The sequence below is a fragment of the Myotis yumanensis genome, unplaced genomic scaffold (assembly GCF_028538775.1).
Source record: "Myotis yumanensis isolate MYYU_CA2020_CCGP unplaced genomic scaffold, mMyoYum1.0.hap1 SCAF_2, whole genome shotgun sequence".
Lineage (NCBI taxonomy): Eukaryota > Metazoa > Chordata > Mammalia > Chiroptera > Vespertilionidae > Myotis > Myotis yumanensis.
In genome coordinates this window covers 128251332-128273061 of record NW_027223753.1, presented here as the reverse complement: position 1 = coordinate 128273061, position 21730 = coordinate 128251332, and the positions used below count along the sequence as shown (strand labels likewise).

The following is a 21730-nucleotide window of genomic DNA, read 5'->3' as shown; positions in this document are numbered from 1 at the left end:
CTCATGCTGTACAAAGCATAAATAAGCTTAGGCCAGAACTTTTTGTTTTTCCAGCAGCAGCTATACCAGATGACAGATAGAGACTATATATTCAAATACATGTACGTGGTGTTGTACAACAGACCAATTTATATGAATGAAAGAGGGTTGAGCAGTAGCAATATGTAAAGAAAATGAATAAATGAAAGTAGACTGTGCCTCTATCCAAAGCTTCATTATGAATCTTGGTAGACTTCACCAGGTTTGGACCTGATATTCAGAGACTGCTAGGAAAAGTGACTGCCAGGGTGTTTCTCAGCATCTAGAAGGGTTCAGGAATCTGGAGAAGGGCTGCGAGTAAATTAATAAAGAGACTAGACATGAAATATAAATTTGGAAGGCATTTTGGGGAGCCAGAGGAGACCTAGCTTCAGTAACCAAGTTCTCTCTATCTCCGGACCCAGGGCTTTTTTTTTTTTTTTTTTTTTTTATATTTTATTGATTTTTTACAGAGAGGAAGGGAGAGGGATAGAGAGTTAGAAACATCGATGAGAGAGAAGCATCGATCAGCTGCCTCCTGCACACCCCCTACTGGGGAAGTGCCTGCAACCAAGGTACATGCCCTTTACCGGAATCAAACCTGGGACCCTTGAGTCCACAGGCTGACGCTCTATCCCGTGAGCCAAACCGGCCAGGGCCGGACCCAGGGCTTTTTATTCCCACAGTTTGCCCTATAGCAAAGCAGATATACATATCAAAGGTAAGGCCTGGTAAGCAGCAAAGTATTATCAGGTTGGGGGAACTGCCTTTGGCTGTTCAGCTGTTTGGCCAGCAGAAGGTAATAACTTGTAGATTTTCAGGTTTGGGGAAATGCTTTCAGCTATTTCAGCAGCAGGTAATATGATTCAGCCCTGCTGAATAAAGAAGCCCATCAACCTTTTGAGGACTTCTTGCATTTTATTATGCCCTGCTGGAATTAGCTTCCAGAAAGTGACTGAACAGGTAAGTGGATATCTGGGATCTATAAAATGATGACACAAAATGGAATGCTATATGGGTGTGACTGTGGTTTTTTAAAAACAAGGCTGCCAATTCTTTGACATTCATCCCACAGAGATGTGGGTCTATGCCCTTTTCCCTTGTATCTGCACAAAGAACCTCTTCTCCTAATAGAACACAGCTACATGCCTCCTGAGGTGAGGAAAGCTGTGCAGCTCCCCATCATGCTCTCTAGAAAAATTTACCTTTGGAAGACTGAGCCCTCTCATGAGACTGACCATTTTAAGGCCCTCGTGAGACAGAGGCCAATGGGACCAGATATGCCAGTTGTGAAAAATCTTGTATCTTACAGAGCAGCACTCCTGCCAGCTGTATATAAGTGTGTGACTTTAATTGATGACATAAAAAGCATAATTCCCCAATAGTTGCCTGACCAAATTCTTGATCCTCAAAATAATACAATGTAATAAAGTTGCTACTGTCTTAAGATACTAAGTTTTACAATAGATAATAGGGTAAGGTGAGCCCACCGGGTCTGATCAGTGGGAATGATGAGTCAACTCTGTCTACAATTTATCTTAATTAAGTTTTCATAAAATCAGTAAACAAGTAACACAAAGATGCAAATGATTGGGTAGATGCAGCCACCCAACCCCCCTTAATTCTTCAGCAAAGTACACACACTAAGTTCAGTGACTTGCATGGTAGAGGAGCAAAGAAATCACTGTCTCCCTGTTACTTTTCTCTCATGTAAGTTTTAAATATAATATTTAAGCTATGCAAAATTAGGTACATGTATATGCATGACTTATAAAGTACTATGCAATAAACAAGAGGAATACACCAACAACCCAAGAAATAGAACACTACCAATAATTTTCATCCATCCATATGTTTCCTATGTAATCCACACCTCAATCTCCCTGCCGCTTTTACTATTAGGGAAAGTGGATAGCCATCTTGATATCTACCTACTGCCATATAAACCAGTAATTGCTGCACTGCATTAAGAATTATAGCGTTTTTAATCACCAAAGAAGAACAATAAAAACATAATTAATTTTTCTTTATTTATTGTCTCTGTGTGTTATTTTACAAATATTCAAAAGCAGTTTATTTATTTGACTGTTGCTAAATTTTTAAGCACGTGTGCAATTAAAATAGGGGATTAAATTGGAATTGGATTATTCCGATTATATTGTACATCTTTATCAGCTAGAATAACTAGCAAATTTTAGGATTCACAGTGGCAGTCATTTTGAAGTTGTTTGGCTGCATGTGATATTATACATCTGTCAGTTAAATCACATATACAAATGTGGTATCTAGCATTTGGGAACATTATGTGGGATTCATGACACTCCCTAGAGGATTATGGATCTGGATAACTGTGAATGAATTACAAGGAGAAAAATATATGGCTTTCATTTATGACAGATATAATCTAGTTGTAATATTGTTCATATGATGTGCAGAGTAACTAAATGGAGCTGCCTCATACCTGCAATCATAAACTTAGACAATAAAATAGTGCTTGTGGCAATAAATAGAGCTTTAGTAAGTTTAGTTAGTGTTTCTTATATCTGATTTATAGTCACAAAGGCCTTAATAATACTGCTTGTTCTGTTTATGAAAATAATTCACAGAGATAAAACACTATAGTACAAAAACTTATTACTTTGATTTTTAAAATAAGTCAAACATTATTGAGCATAGAGTCTGGATTTTATAGGCCACCCTGGTTATACCTATGTGACACTATAGCCTAATACAGACATATACAAGATGTCATAATCAGTATTGATTAACAATACTTGAGGTAGATAACACATTTTTAATAAACCTAAAGACAACTTTAATATAAATACATTTTTAAATTTTCAATAAATATAAAAAAAATAATTTGTTAATCCACTAACAAAATTATTTTATGCATAAACATTAATTATTGAGAATTAAATCAATAAATAAGAGGAAAACTATACGCTTCTAACATGTTATTGTAAAACATAGCTAAAATTTAGCCTTGTGCTTTCATATTGAACTACACCCTAATTATTTATGTAGAATGTTATTCTTTAAAATACAGATTATTTAATAACTAAAGTCAATTTACCAAGCATTTTGTAATCAATTTCCTAGAAACAAGGTATATATCTTTGAGAAACTTAAGTTCACTAGAGACTACAATTTATAATGCAATATGGTGCTGCATGATTATAACAGAGTCATAAAGCAGGATGGATTGGATCAGATGTGAGGTTCAATTTATGTTCACTATGATTATGGGAGAATCCTTTCAGAAGTAGAGTGTTATGAGAATTCATATTTTAAAAATAAGTAGTATATCAGTAAGCATAAATGGGGTAGGAATACACTTCAAACCTCAGAAATAGCATAGCCAATAAGAAGAGAGTATTTGAACGTGGAGTGTGATGCTCTTCTACTTTGGCTGGGCTCTTTAACGTGCATGGAAGAATCTGTAAGGGAGATAAGAGCCAAAAGATAAGATGAAGGACCATAAATATTATGCCACTGAACTGTATTGTGCAGGCTCTGGAATTACCTCATTTATTATAATTTTATTTGGGTTCTTTTTGTTGTTTTTTTTAGTAAAGTGTTAGCACATCACATGATGATCTAAGATAGTAACTGTCATCAGTATGTAGTATAAAGAATAGACAAGATCCAAGATGGTGGCCGAAAGGACAGCAGTGAGCAAGATAGTGTGAGTGAGTGAGAGAGCAAAAGGAGAGTATGGATGTGTGGGGCGTGTGTGTGTGTGTGTGTGTGTGTGTGTGTGTGTGAGTGAGGGACACTTATATTCCACAGGACTGTTGGGGGCTGGCGAATCAGGCTCCCCTCACTGGGCAGACTCTACTACCGCTGAAATCTCTCCTGGAGCAGTCGGCTCTGCTGCAGAGACCACACCATCTTGACGGGGAGAGCAGCTCTGATCAGAAGTCCAGCCTCACCTCCACCTGGGGAGACCTCAGATACCACCCAGGGCCCTACAACCACATCACCTCCTAGGGACTAGCTGCTTCAGATGTGAACCCACAGACACTGAGATTCCAGCCTACCAGGCTGCAGGTGCCTAAAACTTTTGTCCAGGGGGAGACAAGGTGACAGCCGAATAGGCAGACAGGTCCTGTGCCTTCTCACAGAACAGATAGAAGGAATAGCTGAATTGAATAACATCCACCCAGAATTGGTGAATTAAACACAGCTGGTGAGGCAATACATGGATGGAAAGGTCAGAGATCACCTGGAGAGAGGTGAGATCTGGGATCCAGGTTAGAGGGAGAAACTTGTGCAGCCGGGACTAGAGTCTCAGAGGGAGACTGCACTGCACCAAAATCGCATTCCTTGGGTCAGTGTAGCTCTTAAATGTGAAATGGGGTCCATAGGGCTGCTGGCAGGGGGGAACTGTAGATCTAAGCCCATAGCCTTGGGAGGCAGCCTGAAATTCTATACCGGCTGCACAATGCCAGAGGAGAAAGACACGAGGCGGTGTGGTTGCTTTGTCTTTATAAGTTCCTTGCTTGTCCACTTGCTAAACCCAGTATTTAGGTTCTTCAATTTAAAACACTCACCGAGACTGCAGGGGAAGGTGATTTTTGTGGAAACTGGGGAGCAGAATAGGGAGAGATGAGCAGAAAGCCAGTTCTGGGACAGTCCATCCCTCCAACCCTGAACAAACATTTTTCTCCTGAAGACCAGGGTCCTCCTAGTAGCACAGCTGCACCCAGTCATGAGCATGACAGGGAAAGGAAGATTCTAAATACCCCCAGGGAGCCCTGGAGGACTGGGTAGAGGGGCCGTTTGGTCCCGGGAAAGTAATACAGAAACACCACAACCTAGGAGCTGTATCATAAATAGACACTTGTGTATATACAACTGAAAGCAGGCAGATAAACAAAATGGGAAGATTGATCCCTCTGCTTGAAATCAAGGTTGTGGTGTATGACACAGAGGAGCAGTAGATCTCTGGGAACTTCAGCACAGTGCTGACTACCTACCAGTAAACTGAAACATGAAAGGCCGCACAGTAGAGAGGGGTCTTAAACCAGGCCCCATGGGACATTGAAGCTCCCCTGAAGCGAATGAACTTTACTACTTCAATTTTTTATTTTTCGTCTTTTACTTAAGAAACTAATTTTTTTCTCACTTTATTTTATTTTATTATTTTTTATTTATTATTATTTTTTTTACCATTTTCTAAAACATTTTTTGATTAGTCTTCTACATTCTATTTTTATTGTTATCATTATTTTACTCTATCTCATTTTTCCTTTATGCCAACACTTTCTTCCACACTTTTTCCTTTTTCATCATGTATCTCTTCTTCTGTTCCTGCTTTAGTTTTTCTCTATCCCATCTTTTCACTCCCTGTTAAAAATTGATCTTTGTTATATGCTTTATTGATGCATTACTATTAAAGTAGTCTCTGTTGGCTTATTCATATGTCTAATTTCCTCTCCCCTGCTCCAAGTACATACACACTTCTCTTTTCTATTTCTTCACTAGCCAATTTTTTTCTTTTGTTCTTATTGTTGTTGTTTGTTTTATTGTTTATTAGCTTGTTTTTTATTTTATGTTTGTTTTTCCTCTTCTCGCTTATTCTTTTCTTCTATTAATAGCTTAATTAGTTTCAATCACCAAATCAGGCCTATCTGCTCTCTATTCTCCTTTTCCAAAAATAGATGAATACATAAATAGATAGATTAAAGAAAGGGAAAATTATATACATATATATATATATATATATATAAATTTTATTTTATGTATATATTTTAATATATATTAATTATATTTTTTTCAATTATTATTTTCTACAATTTTAGTATTTTTTTTAATCTTTATACACTCATTCTCTTTCTACCTCCTCTATGCTGAATTGTGGCCATTTCCCCATTTGTTCAATTTTTTTACCTTACCTTCTGGAAATAAGCTCTGCCACTTCAGATTCAGCTCCCCTCCTTTTTTTCTGGGTGTTTGTTGTTTGCAGTTCTTGGACTAGTTGTTGGGTTTTTTTTGTTGTTGTTTTTTTAATTTTCTACCCATATACATATATTTTTCACCTTCTTTTTTCTTCTTTTTTTTCTGCCCTACCTTTTTTTCCTTTCCTCAATATCATTTTTGCACTATCTCTCCTCTAATTCTCTTTTCTCTGGTGGTCACCTTTATTTGGGATTATTGGTATTGTGAGTACATTTGTGTTTTGTGCCCTTTGTGTTGTGTCTTGTTGAGTTGTATTTTGTGCCTTTAAGTCAATGCAGCAGAGAGTGAACCATATAACCAGACTCCTTGAGAGGAGTGAAAATGGGGAGACAAAGAAACAGTCCCCATAAGGAAGAAAAGGAGGAATCACCAGAAAAGGAAGTAAACAAAATGGAGCAAGAAATTTGTCAGAGGAAAAATTCAGATTACTAATCATAAGGACACTGAAAAGAATGGAAGATAAATTCAACAACATGTGTAAGAAGCAAGAGGAAATAAAGAAGAACCAAGAAAAAATGAGGAATGACATAGCTACAATAAAGAACACAATAGAAAGCATCAACAATAGACTAGAAGAAGCTCAGGATTACATCAGTGAACTAAAAGACAAGGTAGGAAAAAATACCCAAGCAGAGCAGCAACAGGAAAAAAAAAAAAAAAAAGCAGGAGGAGAGTTTAAGGCAGCTTTGAGATAACATGAAACAAAATTACATTCGCATAATAGGAATACTAGGAGGAGAGGATAGTGGGAAAGGAATAGAAAACCTGTGTGAAGAAATAATAACAGAAAACTTCCCTGGTATTGGGAAGAAAAAATTCACACAAGTCCAAGAAGCTCGCAGAGTCCCAAACTAGATGAACCCAAAAAGATAGACACCAAGATACATCATAATTAAATTGGTAAACACCAACAACAAAGGAAGAATCTTAAATGCTGACAGAGAGAGACAGAAAGTTACCTATAAGGGATCTCCCATCAGACTATGAACTGATTTCTCAACAGAAACACATCAGAGCAGAAGGGAATTGAATGAAATATACAAAGTCATGCAAAGGAAGGACCTGAATCCAAGAATACTATACTCAGCAAGGATATCATTCAAAATTGAAAGTGAAATCAGGAGCTTCAGAGACAAAAAAGGACTAAGGGATTTTATTACCAACAAACCAGCAATGCAAGAAATGCTAAAGGGTCTGCTGTAAAAAGAAGAAATAGGAAGGGAAGAAGGAATACAGGTATAAGGAATAAAAATGGCAACAAACAAGTACTTACCAATAATAAATTTAAATGTAAATGGATTACTAGTAAATGGCCAAATCAAAAGACATAGTGTAGCTGAATGGATAAGAAAACATGACTCTTATATCTGCTGTCTACAGGAGACCCACCTCAGAACAAGGACTCACACAGACTGATAGTGAAGGGATGAAAATAAAGCTAGGGTAGCAATACTTATATCTGACAAATTAGACCTCAAAAAGAAGACCATAACATGAGATAACAAAGGCTACTTCATAATACTAAAAGGAGCAATTTAACACGAAGATATAACTCTGGTAAACATATATGCACCCAATACAGGAGCACCCAAATACATTAAAAAAAATAATCAGGAAGATATAAAGGGAGAGATCAACAGCAATACAATCATAGTAGGGGACTTCAATACCTCATTAACACCACTGGATAAATCTTCTTATCAAAAAATCAGCAAAGAAACATCAATCCTAAATGGCTCATTAGATCAGATGGAATTAATTGACATCTTCAGAACGTTTCACCCCAAAGCCACATAATATACATTCTTCTCAAGTACACATGGGTCATTTTCAAAGATAAACCACATATTGGGACACAGGCAAAGTCTCCCATCTTCTCAGAGCACAATGGCATAAAATTAGAAATCAACAAAATTTAAAAAATGAAAAAAATCAAACACCTGGAGGCTAAATAGCATGCTATTAAACAATGACTGGGTTACCAAAGAGATCAAAGAAGAAATAAAAACCATCCTGGTAACAAATGACAATGAAAACACAACAATCCAAAATCTATGGGACACAGTGAAAGCAGTCTTGAGAGGGAAGTTCAATAGCTATACAGGCCTTCCTTAAAAAAACAAAGCAAAACAAAACAAAAAAATGATAATAAACTATCTAACCCTACAACTCAAAGAGTTAGAAAGAGAGCAACAAGAAAAGCCCAGCATAAGCAGAAGGAAGGGAATAATAAAGATCAGAGCAGAAATAAACTAAATAGAAACAAAAAAAAAAATTACAAAAGATCAATAAAATCAAGGGCTGGTTCTTTGAAAGCATAAATGAGATTGATGAACCTTTATCCATGCTCTCCAAGAAGCAAGGAGAGAGGACCCAAATAAACAAAATCAGAAATGAAAGAAGTGAAGTAACAACTTACCCACAGAAATAAAAAGGCTTAGGAATAAATATTTTGTACAACTCTATTCCAAATACATGGACAACCAATAGGCTGACAACTATTGAAGAAATTGAAGCAGTAACAAAAAATCTTCCAGCAAACAAAAACCCTGGTCCGGATGGCTTTACAGGTTCTGCCAAGATTCAAAAAGGAAATAAAACCTATCCTCCTCAGACTATTCCAAAAAATTCAAGAGAAAGGCACACTTCCAAGCTCTTTTTATGAAGACAGCATTACCCTAATTCCAAAACCAGATAAAGACACCACAAAAAAAGAGAACAACAGGCCAATATCCTTGATGAACATAGATGCTAAAATCCTCAACAAAATTCTAGCAAATGAGATCTAGCACTACATTAGAAGGATCATACACCCTAAGTGGTATTTATTTCAGGGATACAAGGCTGGTACAATAGCCACAAATCAATAAATGTGATACATCACATAAACGAACTAAGACAAAAATAACATAATCATATCAATTGATGCAGAAAAAGCATTTGACAAAAGCCAACGCTCTTTTTGATAAAAACTCTCACATAAAGTGGGAATAGAGGAATTATACCTCAACATAATAATAGTCTTATATGACAAACCTACTGCCAACATCATACTTAAAGGGCAAAATCTAAATCCATTTCCCCTAAAAATAGGAACAAGACAGGGATGCCCACACTCACCACTCCTGTTCTATATAGTACTGAAATTCTAGCCATAGCAATAAGACAAGAGGAAGAAATAAAAGCATCCTAATTGTAAAAGAAGAAATAAAAGTGTCCTTATTACAGATGACATGATCCTATACATAGAAAACCCCAAAGACTCCATCAAAAAACTACTAGACTTAATAAATGAATTTGGCAATGTAACAAAATACAAAATTAACATCCAGAAATCTATGGCCTTTTTATATACCAACAATAAACTCACAAAAAGAGAAACTAAAAAAAAATTCCATTTCCCATTGCACCAAAATATTAAGTTACTGAACAATAATCTTAACTAAGGAAGTAAAAGACCTGTACTTGGAAAACTACAGGACATTGAAAAAAGAGAAAGAGGAAGACATAAATAAATAGAAGACTATACCATGTTCATGGATTGCTAGAATCAACATCATTAAAATGTCCATACTACCCAAAGCAATCTACAGATTCAATGCAATTCCCATTAACATACCAATGGTATATTTCAAAGACCTAGAACAAACTCTCCAAAAATTCATCTGGAATTAAAAAAGACCCAGAATAGCCACAGCAATCCTGAGAAAGAAGAACAAAATTGGAGGTATCACAATACCAGATATCCAGCTATATTACTAAGCCACGGTTCTCAAAACTTCCTGGTAATGGAATAAGAACAGACATATAGACCAATGGAACAGAACAGAGAACCCAGAAATTGACCCAAGCTAATATACTCAATTAATATTTGACAAAGGAGGCAAGAGCATACAATGGAGACAAGACAGTCTCTTCAATAAATAGTGCTGAGATATTTGGTCAGATACATGCAAAAAAAATGAAACTAGATCACCAACTGATATCATACATAAAAATATACTCAAAATGACTAAAGGACTTAAATGTAAGATGGGAAACCATAAAAATCTTAGAAGACTTCATAGGCAGCAGAATCTCAGACAGTGCTGAAGGAGTATCTTCATCGATACACCTCCTAGGGCAGTGATGGCAAACCTTTTGAGCTCGGCGTGTCAGCATTTTGAAAAACCCTAACCTAACTCTGGTGCTGTGTCACATATAGAAATTTTTTGATATTTGCAACCATAGTAAAACAAAGACTTATATTTTTGATATTTATTTTATATATTTAAATGCCATTTAACAAAGAAAAATCAACCAAAAAAATGAGTTCCTTGTCACCTCTGACACGCATGTCATAGGTTCGTCATCACTGTCCTAGAGCAATGGAAACTAAGGAGAAAATAAACAAATGGGACTACATCAAAATAAAAAGCTTCTGCACAGCAAAAGAAACCATCAAAAAAACAACAAGAAAGCCCACTGCATGGGAGAACATATTTGCCAATGCTATTTCAGATAAAGGTTTAATCTACACAATTTACAGGGAACTCATACAACTTAACAACAGAAAGATAAACAAACGAATAAAAAAATGGGCAAAGGACCTAAATAGACACTTTTCGAAAGAGGACATACAGAAGGCCCAGAGACATATGAAAACATGCTCAAAGTAACTAATCATCTGAGAGATGCAAATCAAAATGACAATGAGGTACCATCTCACACCTGTCAGAATGGCTAGCATCAACAAGTCAACAAACAACAAGTGCTGGGGAGGATGTGGAGAAAAAAGAAAGCTCATACACTCCTGGTGGGAATGCAGACTGGTGCAGCCACTGTAGATAACAGTATGGAGTTTCCTCAAAAAATTAAAAATGAAACTCCCATTCGTCCCAGTAATCCCACTTCTAGGACTATACCCCATGAAACCAGAAACACCATTCAGAAACTATATATGCACCCCTATGTTCATAGCAGCACAATTTACCATAGCTAAGGTTTGGAAACAACCTAAGGGCCCATCTGCAGATGAGTGGATTAGAAAATTATTGTACATCCACACAATAGAATACTACACCACTATAAAAAAGAAGGAACTCTTACCATTTGCAACAGCATGGGTGGAACTGGAGAGCATTATGCTAAGCGAAATAAGCCAGTTGGAGAAAAATAACTATCACATAATCTCACTCATATGTGGGATATAATGATCAACATACACTGATGAACAAAAATAGATCCAGAGACAAATGGTGGTGGTGGTGGTGGGGAGAGGGGTGTTAGAGATCAACCAAAGGACTTGTATGCATGCATATTAGCATAAACAATGGACATAGACACTGGGGTGGTGGGGGCTTGTCCTCGGGGGTAGGAGTGGCCAGGGAGGAAGTCAATCGGGGAAAAAGGAGACATGTAATACTTTAAACAATAATAATAATAATAAAAAAGAATAGACCAATTAGGAAGTTCTTGTAATAGTTCAGAAAAGAGGTAAAATTATGTCAAGGAAAATATAAATAAGAATGCAAAATGTTTCTTTGTCATAAAGAGAAAAGCAATATTGTTTTGGCTCATTAAATTTTTAGTATACTATTTTTCCAAAAATATAGTGTACTTCAAACTTCAAAACACAAAAAGCACAATAAAAGAGAATGAATGATGTAATAGTGTTTATCATCATTATTATTCACATCATGACAGTTTATAGTTTTCTACAATAGACATAGGAATGGAAATAGATACAAAAAAAGGAGAAAGAGAATGAAAAAGAGGGAAAGAATCAGAATCAAGAGCAGGATTAGAATCCTTGACCTAAGAAAACTCTATAGCTTCTTATCTATTACAGTCTTCCTAACTCCAATATACATGGATAGTTATTAAATGTAATGTTTAAAATATAACTTAATAAATCGAAAGTATTCACATTTAATGAAGTTAAAAACTCATCACATGAAACAATGAATATTGAAATCATTATTTTAATACTAGAGGCTCAGTGCATGGATTTGTGCACTGGTGGGGGGCATGGCTTGCAGGAATCGGCCCTCTGTGGTAGCTCTGCTCATCCTGGTAAGCTGAGCTGCTGCAGACCTGCCCTTTAGCGGCTGCTCCCGCTGTGAGAGTGATGCTCACCCCGGTCAGCTGAGTGGCGCTCCCACTGTGGGAGTGCACTGACCACTGGGGGCAGCTCCTGTAATGAGCGTCTGTGCCCTGGTGGTCAGTGTGCATCATAGTGACTGGTCACCTGGTCATTCTGGTCATGCTGCCATTTGGTTGCTGGGCTTTTATTATATAGGATTCTTTTGGGGAAGAAAGTAGATTATTATAATATGGTACTAAACTCTGAGAATATTACAATCATTAAAAAACAAAAACACTGGACTTCAGTAGCTTAAATTTTAATAGGAAATCAAGGGAAGAGATAGAAAATTTTCACTCTGGAGTCATTTTTTCATTCTCAGGGCCTAGCAAGAGCCTGAGCACAATGGGTGCTCAATACATATTTAGTTAAATAAAAAATATAAATGCATGAATAATTTTTATAATTAGAATTTTATTGCCTATTAGTATATTAATATTGAATATTAAAAATATTCACTCTGAATTAGTCTGCTAGGGCTTCCTTAACAAAATATCACAGATGTGGTTGCTTGAACAACAAAAATTAATTTTCTCACAATTCTTTAGGTTAGAAGTCGAAGATCAGGGTGTCAACAGGTTTGTGTTCTCATGAGGCCTGTCTTATCCCTATGTCCTCACACAGACTTCCTCTGTGCCTGCACTCCTCAATATCCCTTCCTTTTCTATCAGATTAGTGAAACACCCTCAGACTTAATTTAATCTCTTTATTTTTTATGTATATTTTTAATCCTTATCTGAGGATATGTTTTATTGACTTAAGAGAGAGGGAGAGATAAACATTGGTCAATTGCCTTTTGTATGCCCTCCAACTGGGGACCAAACTCCCAACCTAGGCATGTTCCCTGACCAGGAATCAAACCTGCAATGAAGCTCAATCAACTGAGCTACGTGGGTCAGGGCAAGACTTCATTTACTTTTAATTACCTCTTTAAAGGCTCTGTATCTGCATTGGGAGTTAGACTCCATCATAAAAATTTGGAGTCCATAACAAAAACTAATTTATTTTATTGTATATTTTATTTTAAATCACTGTTGTTGTTGTCATAATAGATAATAATAGATACAAATTGCCCCTTGGTCTTTAAGATGCTATTAGACATCTTTAAAAGACATTAAACATTTCAAGGGATATTAGAAATATCTCCAGAATTTCACAAATTAAGCAAAAGCCAGTCATTCTTCTCCTTTTATCTATTTCTAAAAAAAACCCCATATTTTTTTCTAATTTTTTCTATGGCATTTAGAAGAACTTGCTCTGTGGAGGGGTCAGGGAAAGAGAAGTCATCCTTTTAATTTGCATCATCAAAATAAGCTAATGAGCTTCCCTCAGGAAGAATGAAATATACATTTAATATTTCTTCTCTGAAAGTTTAAGAAAATCATAATGGCCTCTGGTCTTTACACTAGAAAATAACTGGTGAGTAATTACCAGAGGGAGAGTTAGTTCAACCACTGATTGTGTCTAAAGAGATGCCTTAGACCAATGAATAATTAAGTTGGTGATTTCACCAGACCAAACTTCAAAATAAAAATATTAAATAAAGGAAAAGAAGGACAAAAACCTGAAGTAGAATTAATTAAAAAGAAATAGGTGGGGTTAAACTATTTAAATATACTCTTAAACATTATAACATGCTCCCTCTGTTTCTTAATGTTTTCTACAACTGGGTGCTTCCTAACCTTTTTTGTATTTTTCTATAGTGGCTTTAATACCTTCTTTTAGCATCATAAAATCAAAATTTCACAAAACTGTTGGCTCAAATGCCCTTAATACATATGTGGAATTGCTAGGTCATGCAAAATGTGCACTGCACAGAAGCATGTGGGGCTGAAATTCAGCTTGCACCTAACAGGCCAAGATAAGGCCCTGGTGCTGTTGGGGTGGAATCTAAGGAAGTCTAGTCTTTCCTTTCCTAAAGCTGCCATCCTTTTGCCAAACCCTACACCGAACACATAGTCTGTACCTGACTGCCAGGGAGAATGTATATTTTCTAATTTTCCATATAGGATAGAGCATAGTTGTTCTGCATAAATGGGATAGATAGCCCAGGTTGAGTGAATATCAGCCATGAAGAATATTGTCCGGCCCTGGCCTGGTGGCTCGGTTGGATTTTCGTCTCCTACACCAAAAGGTTGTGGGTTCAATCCCCCGTTGGGCGTGTAACTGGTTGATGTTTCTCTCTCACATTGATGTTTCTCTCTCTCTTCCTTTTTTTCCATCCCTCTCTCTCTGAAAAATCAATGAACATATATTCTCAAGTGAGGATTAAAAAAAAATGACATTGACAACTTAAAGACACCAATAATTAGTATTACTTATAAAATACATATAAGACAACTAAGAAGACAAATATGGCCAGCATATTGATTTTTTCAATATCTACATGATTAGTTTTGGCAGAAAGGGAAAGAAGACTTGAGGTAAAACTAAACCCAAAATTACAGCACTAATGATAAAACTATGCAGAGCAACTATGCTCTAGTTTTTGATGTTAGAAACACATTAGATATTAATTATAGAACTTTGTTGTAATTTATGAATTCATGAAGCTGGCATTTGGACTACAATCAATAGCTGCTTATGTACCTCATGTAGCATATGTATGTATTTACATATATAGAACAGATGTTATACCTTTAAGCAGAAAACAAATAATAACAAATGTATTTTTAAATCTCTATACCAAATAAAGTCATTTGATTGTTTAAATCCAGGCTTCTTATTGAAATCATCATTTCCTATCAGTAAGAAATAGAATGTTTGAATTATATATTAGAACATATCTTCAGTCTGTAATTTTATCCATAAAGGAATAGCCAATGGCTACAGTTGTGAATAAGACATGTCTCTATGTATTTTACAGGCTAATTTTAAAGTTAGTGATATCATAGGGTGAAAAGTCTGACAGGCAAGGGAATATGCCCATCTGTTTTCTGTAACAAACACGCTGCCATCTTTTAGATCAATGAGTCTTAAACTATGATGCCAACAGGAATCCTTGGGTAATCCTTTAAAATTAAGATTCTGATTAAGTCTGAGTTGCCGCCAGAGATTCTGCATTTCTAACATGATCCCAGGTTTTACTGATACTGCTTGTTGGAGCAATTGTAAAGATCAAAGCTCCAGACTATGTTCCAAGCACACAAGACCCTAGAACAGGGGTCCTCAAACTTTTTAAAGAGGGGGCCAGTTCACTGTCCCTCAGACCATTGGAGGGCTGGACTATAGTTAAAAAAACACACAATGAACAAATTCCTATGCACACTGCACATATCTTATTTTGAAGTAAAAAAACAAAACGGGAACAAATACAATATTTGTATTTGCATGTGGCCCGAGGGCCGTAGTTTGAGGACCCCTGCCCTAGAACTAGCTATCAACATATATTTGAGCCTGCTCATGTGTCAGTGGTTGAGTGTCAATCTATAGCACAGGAGGCCAAGGTTTGATTCCCAGTCAGGGCATATGCCCGGATTGTGGGCTCGATCCCTAGTGTGGGGCATGCAAGAGGCAGCCAATCAATTATTTTTTTCTCATCATTAATGTTTCTATCTTTCTCCCCTCTCTCTTTGGTTTGCCCACTGTTAAACGTATAGGCAATTGTCTTTAAGGGTATGTATACAGAGTTGACACATGCTCTGGGATATCCTATCTTGCAAGCAAAGATTCCTCTTACATGATGTGTAATTTAGGGTGGACAAGGGGCCAGCTTATTTGTATCACTATGTTAAATGAGGAATTCAAAGGAATTCAAGAATTCTAAATTCAAATTAATTTTTCCAGGTCATTAAAGGGATGTATTTATCAAGGTAGGAGATTCAAACATATTTGACTGTACATTTTATTAGCATGATTTTCAATTTTTAAATATTAAGACCTATTCTGTGCAGGCTTCTATTTGATCTCTTGTTCTATATCTTGCAGATATTAGGGTTGGCCAGCCAATGGGTGTGAACATATCATATCATGTAGCTCCAGTTGTAATCAGAAGAAATGATTCCTAGGGGTTACTGAAGAAGGCAATTCTCTGCTAAAACACAAGACATACAAACACACATAGATATAGACCTAGTATTGTCATACATTGAATAGTCATAGTGATTACTTATTTAAAGGACTTATACTCTAATAGTAACATCTTGGAAGAGTAGGGGGAAAACAATAAATTAGGAATATCTGTATTCCATAAATATTCCCACTCTTTTCTATGTAATTGGGGGAATCAAGGACACAGCTGAAAGTACAAAGACAGTTTTCCTACTGGCACCAGGTTGGTTCACTACTATCTTAGGTAACCTGAGCATTTCATCATTTTAAATATCACTATACTATCCAGTAAAAAGAATTTCTGTGTCACAAAGGATAAATTAGTCATAATTTGGAGAGCAATATTTAACCTTATATTTTGAATTTCATGTAATTGTGAAAATATAAGATAATATTAAAAAAATTCACCAGAAAGGTAGAGCAAGATTCATATTTTATGTTTGAAGTTATTAGGCTTTTAGTAAGGGTTCTAGTGTCAAAAAAAGATACACAGCTCTATTGTATTCATTTTGCTTTTACCCTAAGTCCGGGAGTTCATCATATAAGCAGATCAGACAACCACAAAGAACAATATTGTGTTAGGATAATTCTGAATAAACGCATCAGGAAACTTTGAGACTTTTAGATAGAATAGTGAATGTCAAAACTATTTTGCCTCCAGCCACTCCTTCATCTTCATGTTCCTCTAAAAATAAAAATGTAGAAGAGTTCAATGATTTAGGATATAGCTCCTTCTAAGATATACTTCTGAGCTCATGTATACTTAATATCTAAGTGGCACTCACAGTAAAAATATTTTTATTATGTTCATATTATTTCACCTACACTGCATAAATACACTAAGATAATAAACCCCTCAGTTCTTTCAAAATAACTTTTTTACGTAACCATTAAAGGGAGAAAATATTGGCACCGATTCAATGACACATGAGATTAGTTTTACATTTGGGCATGGTATATAAACCCAACAAAATCTACTAGACTTGGACACATTTTTATTTTCTTATAATTCTTAATGATTGTATAAATTTAAAAAATTAAGAAAGAATACAAGGATTAATGAACAGTCTTCTTAAAAGAATGTAAGAGAAAAATGTGAAAATACCTTTAATAAAGTGGAATTCAGGACCCTCTCTGTATTAAATACAAAATGCTAATTTGGCTTTTATTTAAAAAGGAAGCTCTTTGCAAACATTATAATAAAACAATAAGAAACATTTAGTGTTCTTGCAATTCTTACTATATAAATAATTATTCTTAGCTACCTTACACTACATTTTTAATATATGCAATGTTGTTTGAAAATATGTAAATCAAATATTTCTCTGGTCTCCAACTTCAGTTTAAACACCTTCACATACCACTCTGCTGAAACTAGTTTCCTGTAATGCTCAACAGATAATCCAAGGAAACATGGAAAAATTCTAATAACGAATCGATCACATTGTAAAAATGTGGGGAGATAACTAGTAGATTACTGGAAAGGACTAAGCTTTCCTCTACGTAGAAAGGCAACTAATTTAAAGATAGACACATTTTTAAATAATTATTTTCCTGTTTGGTCAGTCAAGACTTATCAAATTAGTGATTTATTCCCAATTTCTTTTTCTACCAAATGTTTCACCACTTTAGTATCCTGGGGTATTTAATGCTCACTCCTGAACTGGCAAGTGGGCGCTCAGACAGACTATGACTTTTAGCTGTATCATTTAATTTTTCAGCTGAGCTTTAGGTAATAAATCTGTTGTCAGCCTGTCTATTTGTGTCACTGAGACACATGAGGAATGAAGCTGTGAGAAAAGCAATCCAAAGCACATTCTTTGCTTCATGGCTAAAAGCAACAAATCAACAACTAAATAAAAATGCCTGTCTCCTACACATTGCACAATGCATGTTGAAACCTTTAGCAGATTTTTCTTTACTTCTAAGAGGTGATCTATATGAAATAAATCAGGTATTTGCATAAAGCTGTTATGTTTTTGCAATGATTTTGTCCTAGACATTACTAAATAATTAGTAAGAATCAATGGAAGAAAACTTAATTTGGAGTTCTACAAGTAAAGCAAAATATTTAAAATTTTTCTCTGTGACACTAAGAAGCTAAATGGGTTGACAGAATGGGATAGAACTTTCAGAAATTTATCATGAAAATTTGAGAAATCATTTGACTCCACTGGCATCAGTTTCATCAACTGAAAAATGAGGCAGAGAATTTTAGGTGATTGCTAAGGTCACTTTCAGCCTTAACATGCTTTGCCACTCAATATTATAAATCACGCACTGCCTCTCATTCACACATATATGGCTTAAAGATGATTATCATTCAGAAAAAGCTGCAGAGTTAAGGTATGCCACTAACTCTATACTGCAATTAATATGTTCATTAAATTTTGTTATAGATAGAAAATTCTTCAATTTCACCTTCACCACTTAGCTTAAAGATTAGCCAGAAAGTGCTTTCCAAAAAGCATATTTTCATTTGCAAAAACTGATATTCTTTTTATCTCTCTCTATTAAGTTGTGCTGAATATAATCAGCATGCCTAATGAACTGTAGATCTCACACCTGCCTCTGCACCCTATATGATAACCTCGTCTCATGATGCATATTCTTTTCTCTTCCATGCATTTTGTTAGGAATGTAAATGTTTTCCTTAAGAGTGGCCAGTCATGGATATCACTGCCTATATTTAGGCCCCAATGTGACAAAGTCTATTCTTGTATGCAGTGGAAGGATTTTTATGACATGCTGAGCATTTATTTACAGGGGCTGTCCAGCATTTAAAAGAGCTCTGTTAACACAAACAGGACTTCAGGTTCTTCTCATTTACTGTCTGATGAAAACCGAATAACAGTATGCATGCCAATGAAGGCCCATGAATTTTTCATATATTTTCTTCCTTCTCCCTCCTTCAAACATCAGTATTCTCTGAAGTGATTACACAGTCCTCTATCAGGAACCTTATCCTCTGGGTGGCAAGAGACCAAAGGACCATGAGCTTGAACTGACCTTATAAGTTTGCATCATTTTTGCAGCCTTGGAAGAATATCAGGCAAACTCCAGAAAGCAAGCAATCCAGAAAGAAGTAAAGAGAACAGATAAAAACTAATGTGCTAACTAGACAGATATTTTTGAATTCTTATAAATTTAAATATTGCCCAAAGCAAAGTTCTATGAAAATGGTAAGAAAAAGTCTGTGTGTATTTCTTTGCACATATATGTGTGTATAATCACATATATACACACACATACACATATATGTGTGTATAATCACATATATACGCACATACACATATATGTGTGTATAATCACATATATACGCACATATACATAAACATGCACATTCATATGTACACTACATGTAAACACATATATATGTGTACACATATATGCATACACACAATTTGTCAATTATATTGCAGAGTGTGTGACACAATTAGGCTTTTAACAGTTATGTATTAATCTGTTATTTGATAACATTTTTGGAGCACCTAGAGCACCAACTACATACACTAAGAAACACTGAAGAGAGTACTCTAACAAAATACTAACTCAGTATACATAAATTGCTAGAGATAATTATATGTAGGATATACAGCTGTGGGTAGAGGGCATTCTCTTTACCAGTGACAATAGGAAAAGATTTTTCCTTTTGTAAAGTTTTAAAGACAAGTCCTCTATCTTTTTTCTAGAAAAAGTTTAATCCACAATGTTTCCAACTGAGCACAAGTTGGTTTTCTTAACTTTTATTTAACATAACAAAAAGTATGTATTAATCATACTTTCCTATAAGTATGAAGTATTTTTATAGTTTTATTGACCTAAATGAACACCTTCATTTTATAAAAAAATAATATAAATTCAATATAATTTGAAATGACTCAAACTTATTGTTTATGGATATTCTCCTGTGCCTAACAAGGGCCTTTAAAAAAATCCACCCTTTTATGTTAATAATAATTGAAATGGTTTCCAAAGAAAATCTGATTCCAAAGGGATCTTTTATTTATTATATTTTAAATCTGTTATAAGTATGTATGTTATTTATATCCTGGAATTAAATGGATTGTGATAATTCAGGGTCTTATAAATAATCAGAATTCTTCATATAGCAAAGTAACTATTTGCCCTACTATTAAACAATACAAATATGCAATAGACAGGAAAATGATACTTAGTAAGAATTTTTCAGGAAGACTAAGAAAAGGCATGGTTTTTATTGAAATTCCAAAACAAGGCCAGCTGACAACAAGTGATTTAGTAACTGTGGTTATATAAAAAGCTCAGCGCAGCCCCGGGCAGCCTGCAGACACGGTGACTGCCTGACAAATGGCAGGGCTCCGGCTAGGTCTAGGATTGGAAGCAATTCCTGAATTAATTGGAAAGATTGTCAAAGGCCCGACCATTCCGCTAAAGTGGAAACTGGCATAATACAATCTAAAAATTGGATTTCTAGGAAAAATACACGAGTCAAGTTAGCAAGAAGTTATTGTGTACCTATTATGTCCCAATATTGTTCAAAACACTCCATGGGATAGAAAGTAAATATTGTATTTGTCATGTTCTCCTCGTGGGAGTCTGTAATCTTATTAGAAAAGATTTATATACATAAGACAATCAGAGAACAGCCTCATCTCTCACCCACACATCCATGTATACTCTGTTCCATTCCCACTGGCATACCTTCTACTCTTCGAATGTGTAATGTTCCTTCCCTCTTCAGATCCTCCGCATATGGTTAGCCTTGTGAACTCTGATTTTTCCATTAGATTTCAATTTAAATATTTATTTTTCAAAGAGTTTTCTCCCAAACTTTCCTATAACTGAATCTAAATTAACCACTACAGTTTTATTCTTTTACTAAAGGCCTCGTGCACTGGTGGGGGCAGCTGTCCCTCAGCCAGGCCTGCGCCCTCTCGCAGTCTGGGAGCCCTCAGGGGATGTCCAACTGATGGCTTAGGCCCCTTTCCCTCTGTGGGAGGCAACCCCAGCGGCCCTATCTGGAGACTGTGAGTGGCCAGCCCTGCCCCAAATCGCCCCGCCTCTGTCACTGACTATGGCTTCCCTATGTGGGAGGCGACTGGGTGGGTGATAAGGGAATGGCACCAACCCCCATTGCCCTTCCTCTGGTCTCTGCCACCCTCTTCACCCCATTGCCATCCCCTGCCTCTACCCGCTGGCACGCACCTTGGCTGGCCTGCCAGTACCTGCTCATCGGCCCCACGCCCTGCTGATGGGTCATTCTGCAGTTTGGTCGATTTGCATATTATGCTTTTATTATATAGGATTATATAGGATTATACCCCATATATTCCTTCAGTTTATCACATTTAACATCTATGTATTTGATTTGTTGGTTATTGATTTTATATTTGCCTCCAAACTAATGACATAAGCTCTACAAAGGCAGATATGTGTCTGATTTTCTAGGCATTATATCTCTTAATTTTACAACATGGTTTCTCAAAGTCAGCATCATTGACATTTGGTACCAGATAATCCTTTGTGTGGTAGGCTTCTTTGTGCATATTAGGGTGCATAGCAGCACTCTTTACTCTGCCTTACTGATACCAG

The 21730-nt window shown here is 35.9% G+C and overlaps 1 protein-coding gene and 1 pseudogene across 3 annotated transcripts in view; one reads left to right on the top strand and one right to left on the bottom strand.

Moving 5' to 3' along the window:
- Positions 1 to 21730, bottom strand: part of CADM2 (cell adhesion molecule 2) — a 1200411-nt gene that overhangs the window by 398169 nt on the left and 780512 nt on the right. The window lies entirely within an intron of this gene.
- The window catches only part of LOC139004424 (ras-related protein Rap-1b pseudogene), a 145571-nt pseudogene continuing 130296 nt past the window's right edge, over positions 6456 to 21730 (top strand).